Source organism: Gymnogyps californianus, chromosome 3, assembly GCF_018139145.2.
Source record: "Gymnogyps californianus isolate 813 chromosome 3, ASM1813914v2, whole genome shotgun sequence".
NCBI lineage: Eukaryota > Metazoa > Chordata > Aves > Accipitriformes > Cathartidae > Gymnogyps > Gymnogyps californianus.
In genome coordinates, this window is record NC_059473.1 from 28,093,139 (window position 1) to 28,111,541 (window position 18,403).

At 36.7% G+C, this 18,403-nt stretch overlaps 1 long non-coding RNA gene across 1 annotated transcript in view; it reads left to right on the forward strand.

The window, feature by feature from the left end:
- LOC127014913 (uncharacterized) overlaps positions 1 to 18,403 on the forward strand; it is a 226,161-nt gene that overhangs the window by 136,087 nt on the left and 71,671 nt on the right. The window contains exon 3 of the long non-coding RNA XR_007766242.1: positions 11,803 to 11,874. This is a non-coding gene — a long non-coding RNA (uncharacterized LOC127014913). The remainder of the gene's footprint in view (positions 1 to 11,802; positions 11,875 to 18,403) is intronic.

Sequence of the window (18,403 nt, forward strand, 5' to 3'; positions counted from 1 at the left end):
CTGAGCAGAAAAAAACTTCTGTGTGTTATTTTTTCTTCTTCTAGCTAGACAAAAAGGTCTCGTATAAGATGTTATCTTTGACAGCGATGCACAGTATTTGAAATAATCAGTGGTGTCAGAAAATTATTGTGTAAGCTTATAAACTTCAATTACTTTGTACAATTTTTGGTTCTTCAGGAAAGTCTACAAGCTGTTATATTAATGTTTAGTTTAACCTGCCATCATGTGCATCAACTAGCAATAGCTTCATGATGCACTAAGTGTGGCAACCATGTAACCATAGTAAGATTCCAAATAAGTTCTTGGTTTTCTGATACTTCCATGCACCATCCAACTATTATATAATAACCGTGTAAACTAAGAGTTCTGGTAAGCATTCAGAGTCTCAGGATGCATGAAATATTTTAGTCCTGTTCAGTGACAGCTCTATCATTTACTATGGGCTTGTCCAGGAGAGTTAGCCTATATGTAAGAACATGGAGCCCCTAACTTTCAAATATTTCCTTTACAATCCTATTAGTAGTTCATGCTTAATATGTTGTTTACAACAATTTCTTATTGCTATTCTAGTGACAGATTAGCACTTTCACTGTTGCCCTAGTCAAACCATCAACAGAGATAAAGCTGATTGGATTTCTTTCTTTTTTTCTTTTTTTTTTTATTGTTTTTTAAGAAGTGGGATAGACTCTATAAACATGGGATTGTCAGGAAGGACAGACATACTTTCTGTGAAATCTTGCAGATTACTTTAGTTTAATTATTTCTGACAGCTCACCTGTCACTTTAATAGGCTTCTGTTAAGTAAGGCAAGACAAATTTTTCCCCTTTGGCTGCCATGAGAGAGGTCAGGAACAGAATAATTGATGTTTTATGATGCAACATTTTTAAAGGGTTTGTTGTAACGAAGGCAAAAAAACATCTGTAGCTGCAGAACAAAGTATAAAAAGTCAGTTCTTGTATAAACTCTGATGATCTACCCATAGTTGGTCCATTGCAGGGACTAGAAAGCAGAAAATAATATCAACAATAAAAATCACTACTCAAAAAGAAAAAAAAAACCAAACCAGTTCTTGGCAGCAAGTTTTCTTAGGCAGCTTGCCAGTATCCTGATTCAGTGTTTATGGGAACATCTTGAAATAACTCCCAAATTAATGACTATATCTTCCATCACTCCAGTCTGATGTCTGAACATGAGGAGAAATAAACAATAGTTAATGATCTGGAAGCTGCTGGCAGTTACTGTATTAGTTCTGGTTCTTATTTTCACTTACTAACAGCAAACTGTTCTGATCAGATGTTTATCTTTGAAAAACATATGCAATGGAAAATTGCACCTCAGATTGCTATCCATTTCACAGTTTCTTTCACTGGGACAGTTTCACACAGAACAAAATGATTTCATTTTGATTTCATAGCTAGCTGCTTTTAAGATTAAAAGTTCTGCTTTAAAATAGACAGTGTTTTTCTTTTTTTTTTTCTTTTTTTTTTTTTAGTGAGAAACCCTAGGCACCTGAACATACTGTACTGTGTGTGGGGTTCCCTTGTGAACTCAGCAGGGATACGTGCACAACTGTGCCAAAAAAATTTTTCCTGCCCAATACCATTGGCCAGGCCAAGCTGCTGGGGAGAGGCAATTAGTTTTCTACGCAAAGCAGTCAGATGATAAATTCCCTTAAGATTCATGATCTCTCATTTTACATTGAGTGTGCATATATGATGTAAAGGGCTTCTGTGACATTAGCTGTAAATGCAAAACTGGCTTTTTATTTTTGTCCCTTCCGTTTATTTGGGAATGAATTTATTGTTTTGTTGGATAGTGTCACAATTTTTTTTTTCCTTCTTTTTACAAGCTTTTGCAGTCTGGTACAGTATGTAATTGTATGCAGAGGTAAGATCCATGTGGTAGATTTCACAATCATGTGATAAATGTTTTCAAAGTCAGTTCTGAATTACATAATTCTAACATTGGAACCAAACTTCTCCAGGTCCCTTAGCAGCTTCATAGGCTCACGTGTTTCTGCACAATGCTTTTTATTTTTGTAAAGGAATATTCCGTAGCAGCTGGGGACATAGGACTGGAAGGGTGCCTTCATTCGTCAAGCCCAGGCCCCTGGTGTTAGAGGCACCATGTTAAATAACTCCTTCCCTGTATTTACAGGGCTGCATTTTAAGAGTTGGTTCTCCTTTCCTGCCTCCCTAAATGTGGAATTCTTATCCTTCTTCAGAGATCAAGAAAAATCGTTCATTCCCCTGTACATAAAGGCTGCAGCTTTTTCTAATGTCCTTTTGGCCAAGCAGAGAGAGAGAGAGAGAGCTTTACGTTGTCCTCCCTTTTCAAAATACCTATTTCTAGTCCTTGAAGAAAGACCTACAATGATGCAAATCAGCATTATAATATTCTGCATAATTCGATTTAAATGTTTGTCTTATCTGAAGGTATCACATATCAAATTTAACGTTTCTTTTCTACTGAGTACCCTTCATTTTGACTTATGTTACTAAAAGACTAGAGCCTATGGTCACGTTGTATTGTGAAATACAAGAATACATTTTTTTTTTCATGTTGGTGTGGTATTTATATCAATGAGGTGTCTTAGAGAAGTTCTAGAAATCCTCATTTGGGATGATTTGTAAAATGCATCATTGCTATGTGTAATTTAGACTTCTTCAGCTAAGACTGATGAAAATCTTTGTGTCATTACAATATATTAGCTTCTTATATACCTTTTGAGTCCTAAATCTATTTGCTGGCTTGCTCTCTAACTGCTCTCATTCCAGCTCATCTCAATAACTTCCCTTACTACTTCTTCAAAAACTGTTACTATTTTTCTAGCTACGTTATGAGGAGCTACATCTCTAATGATATACTTCAAACACTGCTGGGGTGGTTGAAGAAATTGCTAAGTGATTTAGAGAAATGTGAATTTTGCTTGTCTTAATTATTGTTTTTGCTTCTTTGAATACTGTTTCGTGAAATATGCATATCAGATGTCATCTTCAATTTTTTATTTCTTAACTTGAGACCTCTCACAGGGATCTTGCTTGCAAACATTGCTAACGACCTCCCAATCCATTTTAATTTCAGAGTTTCAGAACTGTGGTATGCAGTATATCTAGTTCCACAAGAAAATACAGACTATTTACAGAAAGCCTCCGAAGTAACAAAATGGTTGTTATAATGGTGGCTGCTGAATTTCAGGTGAACATGCATGATTAAACTTTACTCAAAATGTAGTTTAGGAAATAAAAATAGAGTTCCAGTGGGGACAAAAATTTGACCATTGTGTGTTGAGTCTGGGTAAAAATTTACCCTGTGTGAAGTCACTGAAATATAACTACTTTCTCAGTTGAATGAATGTAAATCTTGACATGAAAGAAATTAGCCTGCACCTACACATGGATGAAAAATGTCCTTTTAAGAAAGGTCTCTTACAACTCCTGTAACAAAAAATGAAATTAAGTTTTCAAGAGTCAACGATTATAGTTTCAGGTATAGAGGAGTGCTCATGAAATTAGGGCAGCTTGCCAGACCACAAAGGCTTTTCCCATTCTACAGTTCTCCTCTGTATTAGACATAGGAGAAGCAGCAAGATGTAGCCAGACCTGCAGCTGAATTTAAAAGAGAACTCCTTTTGAGGTTTGGCATATTTAAGTTAGCTGCAATCACATCAGTCACGTTCGGCACCTCTGCACTTTCTCGTATCTTGTGGTTTAAACCAATAGAATAGATACTCTATAGATGGTCTCCATAGCAGAAATACTGTATTTTATAGCCATAAATACATCCTAGCCTGCAATTCTATTCTTTCATCTAAACTGCTTTTATCAACTTTATCCATCTATGCTTGGGATTATATTTGGCAATAATCTCAAAGGCAAGTGGGAAACTGTACAGTTTGCTGCTTGATTCCTGTAAGCCTGACACAGAAATGAAATAAACGTTTCTTATGAAATCACTTTCCAGGCATAGACACGTTCCTTTTACCCTGTATAGGAAAGGTTTATAGTAAAGAGTATTCAAGGCATCGGAGTTTGGTATTCTGCTCTGGAGCTACTGGTGTGCATTTACGCTTTCACCTGGTTTTGCACCAGCAGTTATTTTCAGTTGATCCAGCTGCAAATAAGTGTAAGTAGGTATTTAGTGATTGGCAGCGGAGGGAAGAAGAGGAAAGGGTGCCTGGATATGATGCTACATTGTATATTAACAGGTCTGCCTTAACTGATCGAGCCCTAGTTTCTTGTCTTTGAGTAGATCTTTCACCTTTTTTTATGGATGATTGGGTGCAGCACTCGAAGTTAGATATACACATTTGAAAACATAAGTTGGTGTCCCATAGGAAGAGATGATTTCATAATATAGATGCAGTAGAATTGTTCTGATTATGGCCAGAGATGATTTATGATTTATAATTTAAATTAGTGCACTTTTTCCTTAAGTACAATGGAAGTGAACAACATTTTTTTTCTTAAATCCAGAGTAAATCCAAAGATTTTTTTTTTTTTTTTTTTTTTTTTTTTTTTTTATCCAGAGTAAACATCACTCTGGATAAGCCTCACATGCAAGTATCTGTAGGCAAAAAAAGTGCACTCAGTTTTAAAGTTTAACAGGGATTAAAAATCAAAAAAGGACAAATCATGACCTGTTGAAAGAGAAATTTATTTTCATTTCCTGATAACTAGAAACCATACTTGGATGTGGGAACAGTGGACAAATGTAGGCTAACGTCATTCCACCCATTTTAGAGTATGGCTCTAGAAATGGCATCTAAATTAGACAAATACTCATAGATTTTGGAACAGAAGGGATTGGTATGTATCATCTACTTGGATCTTCTGCCTAACACAGGTGAAATAAGCTTGCTTAGTATCCGACACAAGGAGCCTAGACCTTCTGTTTAAGTTGTAACACATCTATCTATAAAATGCTAAACCTTAATTTAAAATGGTGGTTGGTGAACTTTCTGCTGTGCGGTTTTAGACAGATTTTTTTTAAATAGCCGCGTTTTTGAAATGTGTACCTCATTATTGGTTTTGGTTTGACCATTGGCTCTATTAGCCCTTTCTCTGCTAGCTGGAGAGCTGTGGACTATTAGAAATTTCCTCTTTGTAGATGTTAGTCTCATTACTGCTTTTGGGTTTTGGCTTTGTGTATGCTTTGCAATTTTGACAGTGCCAGAGTGCCCCCCACCTACTAGGCTGCTTCATTGCTCTAAACACTCAGGAGGTGTTCACCAGTCACCTCTGCACTCCTTGCTGACCAGCAGCTTTAAGGAAAAACTGGAATACTCTTAATAAGAAGTACCTTGAACTTCTACAAGATCTGCTTAAACTTGGCCATAAATATTCCATTCAATATTAGAACAGCACAAGAAACTGTGCAAACATTAAAGAGTATTTTTTTGCATCAAACAATTTTCCCAGTGTATAATTATGCAATTATTTAAGTAATAAAGTTTTAAGCTGGTACACGCCTGTAACTTCCTTATACTTTTTCTATTAAAACAAAATGCCCTTAAGCATTTCACTTTTGTTTTATATTCACTTCATTTCCCAGAATAATTAAAGCTTAGTCATTCTTCATAATGTCATGCAGGTAGGAACATAGGCCTGGTTCACAATCACAAAGGTAGAGCCAGATACTACTTTCAGTCTACTTTTGTAAGAGTAACAAATTTTCAACAAAGTTCTCAACTCTCTGCATTACATAATACAAGAAATTAAAAATTCAGTGTCAGAACATCCGAGGTCACGTTTCTAGTTGTATAAAGAAATATAACTCCCCTGATTTCAGTAAAAAGATGAAGTTACACCAGCTAAGCATCTGGGTCTGTGCATTTGAGATAACTTTCTATTGTGTAAGCAGTACTGTACCACCTAACATGAAGAAAGTCTGAGACAGATTAACAGGGTCACTGTTCTTTATTTACCTGTTTTATGAGACCAGAATTTTAAAACCTTAGTGTTTGCAGGCAATGCATGAGCGTCCACTGTAGGGTTTGCAGTGATGTTTATGAGCCTAATTGCATGAATCTCAGCGCAGGGCTTTGGTTCATGCGAGTCCCAAAGGCAGCTTTCCAGTTTCATTTTACTTCTTTCTCTAGACTGTGATAACATTCTTTCAGGGTTCCCTCTTACATCATACAACTGTCTTGAAGCTTATCTAGTACTGATCTGTGTCATTTAGGAAATGTTGCTTTCATCTGAGAACTCATAATATTCAGTCAGTGTGTGCCATTCACAACTAAACAGCCACTGCTCTTCATTGTTCTTTTAATTAATGATTGTTGATTGGTTCGACTTGCTGCACATTGTTGCCAGGCATGATCAAAGAAAATCCAAGATTAATCTGCTAAACTAGATGTCAGATTAGTAAATTCCTCTGTGCTATTACAAAGATTTTTCTCCCTCAGTAAATGCCTGTCAGAGGATGATGGCTTGGCTATACCTCTGACAGGTCAGTCCAAAGGTCAGTCCCTGAAAACATGCATACATTAATGCAATAAAGCGTGATGACTCATTTATATCCAGTTTATAACTCCAAGCACTCTCTTCGTGAATGTTAGTCAGGTACTACTGAGAAAAAGATAATTTACTTCGATTGCTTTTGAATACAGCTGAAGAAAGAATTTACACCCTATCATGTTATGAATACATATGGGTTTTTCTCAGGTCAGTACTGGAATCAATCAGTGTAAGCCAGAGAATAGTGTGTTGTGAGTGTCTTTTCATCAGCTAGTGTATCTCCATTATTTCTGTGTAACCCCTTTAGCCAGAACTTGATTGACAATAAGGAGGACCAGGCTTCAATTTAAAATAAATAGTGAGCTGAAGCCCCAAACCATAAACCTTCATAAATTTCACTAAACTCCCTGGTATTCAATAATCTAATTTTCTCCATTTATAAAGTGTCTTTTCTGAAAGGGAACCCCCCCCAAAACCCCAAACAACAACAAAAAAACCCCCAAAACGCGCACTAGCAAAAGACACAAACACAGTAACATGCATATAACTATTTTATAACCCCATCCTTTGGTGCAGCTTTCCTGGAGACCCTTAGTTGCTCCCTGTCTTCTACAAGAACAACTTGCGGTCTGGGATTGTCAGACCCTGCTAGATAGCAAGGCTAGATTTCAGCTGCTGATGGTCCTGTGGTGTAAGCTGCTTTCATCTGCCTCGGCATGCTACAAATCCTTCCTTTCTCTGTCTGCCACTTTATTAGCCACTGCAGTTTTGGTGTTCAGCTCTTAGACAGAAAGCAGGGAGTTTAAGCTTTTACACAGTCCTTCTGCTTAATAGCTAAAAGATGTTTAAATGAATCTCCTGTTTTCATCCTTTCTTTCATTGATAACATCTGCATCCCAGTGCTGGAAGCTATTGGTTGAGATGAAGGATTGAAATCATTCCTCCCAGCGACATAGATGTAGTGGGTTGACTGGGCTTCTTTCTTTCACTTTATGAAATGCTTCCTTATCTCCAGAAATACCTTTTGAGCAGAAGAAAATAAGTAGACATGTTTCAGGCCTGCCCACTGGGCCCTTTCATTTGTCTCATTTTGACCATGTATCAACAGAATGATTCTTCATTTTGGCCTCTTCCCCAGTGCAGAATGGCTTTCATGGCGCTGGCAGCATTGAAGCATATGGCTGCTTTTGATGGTAGACCTCTGCCACAAAGCTTATACCTTACCTAATTTTGCTTAAGTTTAAGGTTGCTTTTTCTTTCTTTTTTTTTTCTTTCTTTTTTTTTCCTTTCTTTTTTTTTCTTCTTTTTTCTTTCTTCCTTTTTTCTTTCTTTTTTTCCTTCTTTTTTTCTTTCTTCCTTTTTTTTCCTTTCTTCTTTTTTTTCTCTCTCTCTTTCACTCGCTCGCTCTTCCCCCCTCTCTTCCCCTCTCTTTAAATCTGAGTGCTTCTGTTTCATACCATTACTGTCTCCAGTAGTCAGGATAAACAGTGATCTCTCAGATATTTTTATTTAAGAGATCCCAGGCTAATAATCACAGGCAGATATCAGTGTTTTAAGAATGTTTTTGGAGTTCATTTGTGACCACCATATCTTTTGAGTTGGTTTATGTTTAGTTAGGGAAAGCTTTTACTGATTCTGCATATAACTGAATATTTGAAATACCACAGTGTTCTTCCCTAATTGCTTTTGCTATTAGTTCATCACACATGGTCAACAGATTAAATATCATTATTTCTATTAAATGATCATAAAATGTTTACTTTTCAGTTTAAAGGTCAAGAAAGAAAAACTGTTAGCTCGGGATCTGTCAAGTTGCACACCTCAGTTGCCTTTTAAACTTCTAGACTGTTATTCATTTTTCCTCCTACTCATTGAAGAATTTCTGGATATGTTCATTTTTGCAGCCTAATTAGCTTTCTACCATGAATAAAAGATGTTTTCCAAAACATCAGAGTAGGCAATAGATTTATGAAGTGGCAAAAAATGCATAAAACATATATGTCTTTTCTGTAAGGGAATGGATGGCTCAGACTGATATTGAAGGAACATCGTAATTGGAAAAGTGGAAAAGAAGTTACCACTTCTTTCATGTTTTTAATTTATGGCAAAGTTATTTAATTAGAAATGTTGATTCTCTGCCAGCAGAGCACTGTTGTTTGGTTTTGTTTGCTTTATGTCAGTCCATAATCCACAACACAAGTAGAAGAATTAGCTCGTTCTAAAATTGGGAAAAGAGCAGTATCATCTCCGGACTTAAATTTTTTTACAGGCCACAGTATTTCCACAGGACATAGTACTTAAATGCTCCAAGGATAGTATATGGTTTCCTGTAAATCTGCAAACTGAACTGAGGTCATTTTGCACCTGAACTTTTCCAGGCATGTCAGCAGATTGCTGTAGTTTCCTTAAGACAAAAGAAAAAGCAGAGCAGCTGAAAATAATTAATATTGAACTTGACACATCAAAAATGTAATTTGTCACTTGTGATTAAAGCCTTTATCTTTAGTTCTATTTTTATATTCATCATGGGTCTCCCTTAGCTATCATTAGGCTCCACATGGTTGGAGTTAGTCTGACCTTTGATCCATCACCATAGACAAAGGAATCTGTTGCTGCTAAATTGGAGCCCAAGCTAGTCAGCAACAGTATAGATCAACAAATATAAGCTTGGTTAATAATAATGTAATAATAATAATGATCAGCTTAGCTACTCTGATTAATTTTTAAGTCTATGTGGCTAATGTAGATGCTGATCTGCAAAAGAAAGATTAGATCCATAACAAAATTTAATATTAGGAATTCACATTGTGGTAATTTGATCTGAAAAGATGTGAAAAGTAAAGATGGTGGAAGTGATATATATTTTCAGTATACTCATAAGCTATTCAGTTGAGGAAATAGAGAGTGATAGTTTTACAAACTTTCTATTGTTTTTCTCTTTCTCTGAAGCCTTCCAGAAGTTTGCTGACTGCCACAGATATTGTGGTTGCTTATTTTCTAAGCACAAGGATCTAAAATGTTTTACACATCACTGTCCTACCACCGCATTACCCTCTTGCTTATCATTGTAAACCCATTCTGTCGTACTGTATACAAACTGAATCAATGCATAAAATATGATAAATAAATGTTTTCATTATCAGCTATGTCTTTTTTCAGTATAGGCATGTGTAGCTGAAAGTCGGCACTGTTTTTATGGGTGACCATAAGTGATGTCTTTTCAGAAGCAAACCATTATTTAATTCACTGTTTAGCACATAGAAAGGCTCAGCCTGCAGTAGTAAGTCAAAGTGCCTTTTGTTTAAACTAATTTCAGTATCTCACTTAAACCCAGACTATGTGTTCTGTGGTGCAGTTTACTGTGGATATGACGTAAAACTCTATTTCCTGACCCTGTGTGCTTACTGAATATGTCCCATCGCTTTCCACAATAATAAAATCCTAAGCCAAGCCCCAGCTTGGTTAAGGAAAGCTCCCTTGTGAATAGAGTGAAGACTATTAGATTTGTAGTCCTATTATTAAGTATTTTTGTGGTAACAAATTCGTTATTTTAAGGTCGTTAACACATTTCCTCTTTTACTGCAAGTGATTGTGGGTTAAAGTAATTATTTTAGGCATCTACGTTTTGTTTATCAACATCTAATCATAAATAGCTTGCAGTTTCTGGAAGTTGGAACAATAGCTAGCAGAGAGTTATTATCCAGAAGACCAGTTTCCCCCCTTACACTGGCTTCAGCAGACACCTCCATGCATGAAGCACTCTTTAGTGTGGAAGTGCTGATGACTAAACCTTTGAATTTGAGCATTTAAAGACTGAAAGCACCGAAGCACCGTTGTGTTTCCTTGATGTGCATAAACACAGGTGCTATTTTTTCAGCACTTACCCCTGCATTGAGCCACATAGCTTGCCCTTTGCTATAAGGTGCATCTCCACTGAGACATCAGCAAGGATCTAAGGACATTAGGCTATGTCACCCTGTCCTTTGGCTCCAACAGTTAAGAAATAATTTACTCTTGGTTTAGGTTCATTTTGGCAGTTTGTATATAGGTTTCAGTGTCAAATTCACCTCATTGATGTGAATCTCCAATTCTTCTTGTTTAAAAGGGAGACATATAGCACTGATATTAGAAAAAGTGAAAAATATTTCTTCTCTGTGACCTTTAGATTTTTGTTTGGTTTATGACTTCCTGAATCTGTATTTGTGTGGCAGCACCTTTTCCCTTTACTTATGTATTAGTTTCTTTGAGAACATTGCTCTGAGCAAATCAGTGAGTAAGTCAGTATTTCCACCACCATTTCTTGTATTAAGCCAAATAACTTGAAATGTCTCGGTAAGGTCTAGTTTAATCTTCAGACATCCCAAAGAAGACCAGTGAGAATTTAGAGTGAGGGCAAGGAATGCAGGTTTCTGACACATCATAATACTGTGACAGCATTTTAAACTACTATTAGTAATTTTGATCAAAATCCTATAGAATTTTTGTCATCCACTTCAATAGGCCAGGCTCTTTTTGACTTCTTTTTTTTTTTTCTTTTTTGCCCTCTTTTTTTTTTCATTTATTTTTATTTTATTTTAGGTATGTTAGAGCTCTCTTTTCATAGTTTGGTCCCACAGCCCTCACAAAACCACAGGATTTCTTCAGTAATGGTCCTAGACTTTCTTGCTTGCAGAAGTGCTGTTGGAGTGTTTTAGCCATTTCTGGATAATACCATGCCATATGAGAGTAATGGAAAAATATTACAACATGAGAAAATTTATCTTTCTGTGATGAAAATGCTGTCCATTTGGAAGGAGAATGAGCTTAAGACTTCAATATCAGACCCTAATCCCATCCTACTTCTTTCTCATGCTGCTGCTGTCCTGGTTTTCGCTTTGTGATTCTTACATTTTTTTCATGAAAAATCAGTAGTGTTAATAGCTATTTGAGAAAATGTAGTTGCTCACCGCTGAGTTATTTAAGTTTTTATTAATGACATTTGTAAAATCAGGTGATTTTATAAATCATCTTTCCTCTGTACACTCCTCCCCTTCCCCCACAAAAACCCCCAAACAAAAGAACAAACAGACTTATCTCTTGTCTTTTGTCACACTTGTCTCTCCTGCATTTTGGATAATTTAATGTTTTGTGGACCCAAGGTGATAGTGTTTCTACTCTCTAATGTGTAGTAGTGCCACAGAACCCAGATAACTCTCCATTTCACCATTTATTTCATATATATTTCCATTAAAGTTGAGGAGACTTCCAGTTCATTTTTTGTTACTGTAGGTTTTAAGTTTATTGCACATTATCAGTAAACCTAATTTTTTTTAATATTTTTTTTTTTTTTTCTTTTTTTAGGTCTTTTGCTGAGCCTGTTCCCTGCTTCTGTGAGGCCAATGCTGACCCCAGTGAGACAATTGGAGAAATAAGGTACTACTTGATATTTTATTACTCTCTCAAAGATGGTGTTTAAGTTTTCATTTTTAAATATTTCTTAACAAATAAGGATTAAGTAAGTTATTAATGAGAAAAAGATCCAAGTAAAAAGAGAATGGTCAGAGGATAATTCTTTTCCATTCCAGTTTTACCAGTGTTAGGCCTTACACAAAGATAATATTTGCGACATTTTCAGCTGTTGAACTATGGTTGCAAAAAATCTTATGCAGAGAAGCACATAATGAACAGTAAAGTCAGCTAAGCAATTTGTTTTACAATTTTCATCACATTCTTATTATTCAGGTACAATAAGTCAAAATGAACCTAAAAGTTTCCATTTAAAAGACACCTCCTGTCCCTTCTCTCCCCTCCCTGCCCCCAGTGATAACAATTTTCCTTGGGAAAAAAAATTAAGTCATATTTTCTAAACAATGAAGTACGAAGTTTTCTCTCATAACCAGCACAGTTTGTTTGAAGTCACATATGGTTGCACTTCACGTGTGTAAATGTGCTTAGCACTTATTCAGCTTTGGAAGTGCGGTTCCAGTTTCATACCAATAAAACTGATCATTGCCCACTGGTGATTTTTAAAACGGACACATTTCAGTTCAATTCATTTTGTTCTCTCCTTACTGCAACGTGAATTTCTCTGTTTTACTCTCTTTACTCCTGAAAAGGGCGTTAACGTGCTGCTTTGGCAACTGGTGTTGCTAGCTAAATACAATCTCTGTTTTCACAGTGAAATTGCCAAAGTTATAAAAAAAAAAAAAATCAAAAAGGCATGTCAGTTTAGAAATAGTTAAATAGGCTGTATACTGGAATACTTCATCATGGGGGCAAAAATAAAGTGGTTTTTCAAGGCAGTCAGTGATAGTCTTACTGCTGCCTTCACTGCAGTGGGGCTGAACACCTCGTTTTGGAAATGGCGGTGAGCTGGAGCTGGTGACCAGGGGCTGCCGGCTGAGATACATCTGTGCTGCGGTACAGCCCTTGGGAGATCATCTCTCTCCATGACTAAGCCTTTTAGACGCCCATTTTAAATGTGTTGGGTGCTGTGGTGTTACTCCTCCAAGCCCTCTCCTAGCAAGGGTGCTCCCTAGCACCCTCCCACCTCAGGTACCTCCACCGCTGACCTTAACAAGCTTTTTGCAAGTCTAAAGGGTGGCTCTGGCTTTCCGGTCCTGAATCCAATTTTGAGTGCTCTTACCGACTCTAGTGAGGAGAGGAGGAGAATTTGAAGTGTACTGGGAGATTTCATGGCCTTAGAGATTCGTGCTGTGTCTTACAAAAATTCTTATTGCGAGTGCTGGTTATCGTGCTCTTTCCAGAACAGGCTGAACAGACCTTATGGCTGGCTATCACCATGAATGAAAAAATACATTAAAACACTGCCACCTTCCCCCCCCCCCCCCCGCCATTGCCTTCATTCCTCCTTTGACTTTATTCTGTTTGGTTTTTTGGATTACAAATAGTTTTGTTTGTTTTCATTACCAAATTACAGAACAAAACTTTAATTATACAGTTTGTACAGAAAGCAATTAAGAGACTAAATGTTTTTCTCTTGCTAGCTGGATAGTTATGTCTTGTCTGGTGAAACAGCAGTTGCAATGCGTATTTGTGTAGGAGGTTAAATCTGGTGTCAGTGGTTTGCAACTGACAATTACAATATGTTCCTATGGCAGTTACAGTGCCATTAAGAAAAAAAAGATTTTGCCGTAAATCTCTCAGTAGGTTGGGGGGTGCATTTTAAACCTCCTCGTATGCAAAATACAAGGTACTAACGTTTTGTGTTAAAGTGGCCGAAAGCCCCTCAGGAAAACAGTAACAATTAGTTCCAAAGACTGTTTATTATGAAGGGATTAAAAATGTATAACTTACTCCCATATAAACTAGCTCCAGTCAGGAAACCTCAGAGTCGCATCGTACCGACTCAGGAGGCCAAATACTCCAACAGCGTAAGTCACAGTAAGAGCAGGCGGTTGCTCGGACCCCTGCGATCTTGTTGTGGGGCCTTCACAGTTTCACAGAAGCTTTTTGGTTAAGATTGACCCTGATTTCTCTGAAGGGAAAAGTATCCTTTCTCACTCATACATTTGTTCTTGTTTGTATGGAACATTCAGCAAAAAGGTTCACAGTTGTAAATGGAGGGTAAAAAACGAGAAGAAAAAAATTGCACCTCTGAGTGCTTCTCACATGAAAATAAAACATATTGCTGCTAGTAGGCATCTTTATTACAGCAAGTTCTGACCTGAATGAACTGTGCTGGCATTAAAATGCATTAAAGGATCCAATGCTCTTCCAAATTGGGAATTGTAATTCTGTCTTTTTTATAGGCCCTTTTCATGTGGAAATCTCTCCTCTGTATGAACAGTTGCTGAAGTTGAGCCTTCTTCCAGAGTTCCCAGGTGGTAGTGAAGTAGCTGTTGTGGGGCTGGGTCCACAACAGTGACCATGCTCTGCATGCTTAACTTTGTCTTGGCTTCTAGAAGGGCAAATGCATCCCTAAACTTCCTGGAGAAAGCATGGGGAAAATGAAGAGGCCAAACAAATTCATAGGAACTAAATGAACAGCTGTATAAACTGGCATTAGGAAAGCTGAGGAAGGTGTCCGCCTTTTATCTTTCTTCTTTTTAGAGCTTTGGTACCTACTTCTAGGCCGCAGAGACACCTATGTCAGATGAGGTCAATTGCATGAAAGTGAGATATATATATTTTCCTCCTCTTTGAGGTCCATTTTATTTCTATTGTACTTAAAGGTCTTGCTCATAATCTTGAGAGAATGTGGTCCAGATTAAATTTCTAATAAACACATTATTACCATGAGCCAAATTGTCCAGTGTCTAGGAATGTGGAATAATTGCCCAGTACTGCTGCTCAGGACTGGGAGAGAAAGCTGGAGGTAGGGTAGAAGGAACACTTATAGGGCATAGAGAGTGCATCCTCTCATAGTGAATTGAAATTTCTACCCTGGAACCTCATACTAAGCTGTTCTTCATGCTAAATTAATCCATATTATACAAGGCTTGATCAAGAGTTTCAGCTTCCTATAATGTCTAGGCTGAATTCCCCAAAATTCATTTGTCATTTAAAGTGAGAACAAGAACAGCTTTTCAAGGAACTAGACAACAAACCAAGTCATAACATTGTTCATATCACCTCCAGATGAGAAAAGGAATCAAGTAAAATTAGTACTTTTTAGTCTTAATGGGAAGATCTTTATATTTGTCAATGTGATTTTTTTGGATAAATAGACATTCCAAATTACAGTGGTTTCATATATGGAAGAGGAATATTATTTAAGATGGTGTAAATCATTGCCTTTTGAATAGAGCTTTTTTATTTTTCTGGTTTGATAGTAAATTAGGGACAATAGGGATGTTTGCCTTCAACTCACTCTGTAAAGCAGCATTTGTCTCAACAAGTTTGTCAGGCAGTGTCTGTTGATTCATGATTTCAGACAAGTAATGGAAGCAACACCACGAGAAAACAAACATATATACTAGGTGCGTGGTAATTTTGCTGGGAATTGGAGAATAGGCAAGGTAAAATAGAAAGCAAAATAGGAAATAAAACATGGAAATCCCCAAAGCTGAAGCTGGGAATTCAGAAGAGAGTAAAGATGTACTGTTCACGTGATAATGTAATGTATCCAACCATGTGAGTGGTTAACATCTACAGTCATATGAGGAATAGATGTCGCTGTAGAGCTTTTATTTGTGATTGTGATTTTTATTCCATTGTGCCTTTATGGTGTTTGCTAGGGAGCACAGATGAAAGGAAAATAAAGATGAGGTTTCCTCAGGAAGTGGCTTTTTCTTTCTCTCTCGCTCTCTTGTGGTGGTGTGTCGTCGTTCCCCCCCCCCCCCGTTTTGATACTGTATACAATGAAGCTTTGCTATTTGTGATTGAGGGAGAAAAAGATTAGTGAGTCAGAAATAGTGGAAACGCTGAGGGTGTTCTGGTTGGAGGCTGTATTGTCCTTTTAAAAGGAATGTGAGAAGGGAAATCCTAGCCTCATTGAGGTCAATGACAAAATTACTGCTGACTTCATTAGGATAAGGATAGCACCTTGTAGTTGGGAGCAAAGAGTTAGGGGGGAAAAAGAGACAAGAAAGTCAGAGATCTTACATGTTCAGAGGGAATGAAAGACTGTAAGAGATAGAAATGACCTTCACAGGGCCAGTGCTTATTTCTAATGACATGAGTAAGTAGGAAGCATTTGAGGCACCACGTTTTCTATGCTTTTCAGATTGAAAATCTGTAGTCAGAACGTATTACTATTTTCTCCTTAAGTGAATAGTGCTTAAAAAAATACTGAACAACCAATCAACTGATAAAACACGCAAGAAAGACTGAGCTTTTTAGTTCAATTTTTGTTTTTGTAACCCTCATCCAGAAGACAGACAATGGTAAAGCTAGACATGGCAAGTATAATTGTAAGACACATTTTCTTCAGCCTTTAGCGCGAATTGATCTTCCTCAAAAAAGCAGAAGAAGGTTTATTTACCAAGACTTGATAAAGACGTGAGGCAAGTGACATTAATTATATTTGGCCTTTATCAATACCTTCAGGAATCAGATCTTCCTGGGTGAGTGACAGGCCGGCTAGCTTAGAATAACCTGATAACAAGTCAGAATTTCTGTTTTTACAAAAATTCTGGAGATTCCCTATTGGAAATATTCCAAAATATCTAAAAGTAAACATAAACAATCCAGAGAGCTCCTCACCTCACTGTCTCAGGATTGTCAGATACAGATTATGAAGGTGTGCTGATTTAGGGGTGTTTTCTCTTGGCAGTATGTCGCTTGTTATCATTAATTTTCTAAATTGATGGTCTTACAAAAGAAACTCCTTTCTAGAAGGATATTCAGAACAGTTACTGAAATTCAGTTATATTCCTTTGCTTTTGCTAAATGGGAAAAAACTACTTAACATGTGTGCAGACTAAGAGTTTCTTCTGGTTAGTCAAAGTGTATGGCTTGTTTTTCCTATGTGTTTATCAGTATTTTTAGATTATGCTACTGTGTCATATTATTGAATACTTCCTCTTGGGCTTTTGCTTAAGGTAAAGTACATTTTAATCTTTTCTCTAATTCTGATTTGTTCTTCATTCTTTCCAAACCTATGCAAAATAGAGGGTTTCATGGGGAATAGTTATGTTTCATTGCAATTAAGTTCTCATGAAATTATTTATTTTTGTCCACAGTTTAAGACCCTGCCCTTTCCAGCCAAAAGGAGTGTGTTTCTGGCTTCTGCACTGCATGATACACAACCAAACTAAAAATGATATACCATGCTTATTTCCTGCAATAAAAGCCAATATACACTGACATAGTTACTTTCTCAGTTTAAAAGTTACGTCTTTGTGTTTTCTTAAGAAAACACAGAAATGTTTCAGAAATCATGGCATACAGTAGCACTGATTGTTTTTCTTGGATAGTAAAGCTACAAATAAGTAGCTTGTGAATCAATAGCAAGAAGTTTTACTTCCTGGTGTTTATTAATTCCTATGCTATTTGCCCCTGATGTAGGACCCAGGAAAAACAATTATAACTTAAGTGCACCAGCCTGCTGAGCTACTGAGCCATTTTACCTTTGCTTCTCTAAACAAAAGACTATAAAGCACAAAAAAGTGGTTTAAGGAATTTCTGCATTAAATTGCCATTTTGAACTCTTATAACCACTGAAAACTGTACCATCTCTCAAATAAAAAAATAAGGCAATATTTTATTTTTCTGTATTTTTCATCATAAAAAGACAGGATCAAAAAGGTATAAACTTTTACATGACGTTGTCTCTAAGAACAATCAGTAGAAAGTCTTAAGAAGTTTCTTCAAATTGGCACAAAACTTTGTTTTAATGACATAAGTAAGATTATAGCAAGTCAAACACTCTGGATGTTTCAGACAAATGCGCTGATCAGTGAACCAGTCAAGAAAGGATTTACCTAAATGCTATTCTCTCAAGATGATAGTAGTAAATGACTCCTTTGTAGAATGGCTATTTTTTAAAAAAGTTATGACACTCCTTATATAATGGTAATGAACTGTTAGAAAACTTCATGCTCACTATGAAGTTTGGATAAACATTTAGACCTTAAGTTAGCCATTCATGTTATGTTACCTATTTTGGACAGGAATATACAGGAAAAGTTTAAGATCGGTCTGTAATTGTTTCTGTAAAATGTATGCTGCTGTATCTGCATTATAACTTTAGAACCATTTTCCTCCTGTTTCTGAGCTATGTGGGAATGCATGTGAGGTGGAAGAGTTGCTGTGAGCTACCCTATGGATGCAGCCAAAGCTCTGGATCTGAGTTCTGACCCTATCACTTGGGTCGGGCCATTGTGTAACCACTGTCATTGTTTTATTGAACACTGTAGGAGAAATGTAGACATAGGGCTATCCAAATGTATAGGCTATGCACATCTAAACCTGAACTTGTGTAATTTGCGAGCGTATCTTTGTGGAACAGAAAATCTAATTTTAAAAAAAATTATTTTTTAATTTTTTTTTTTAATGG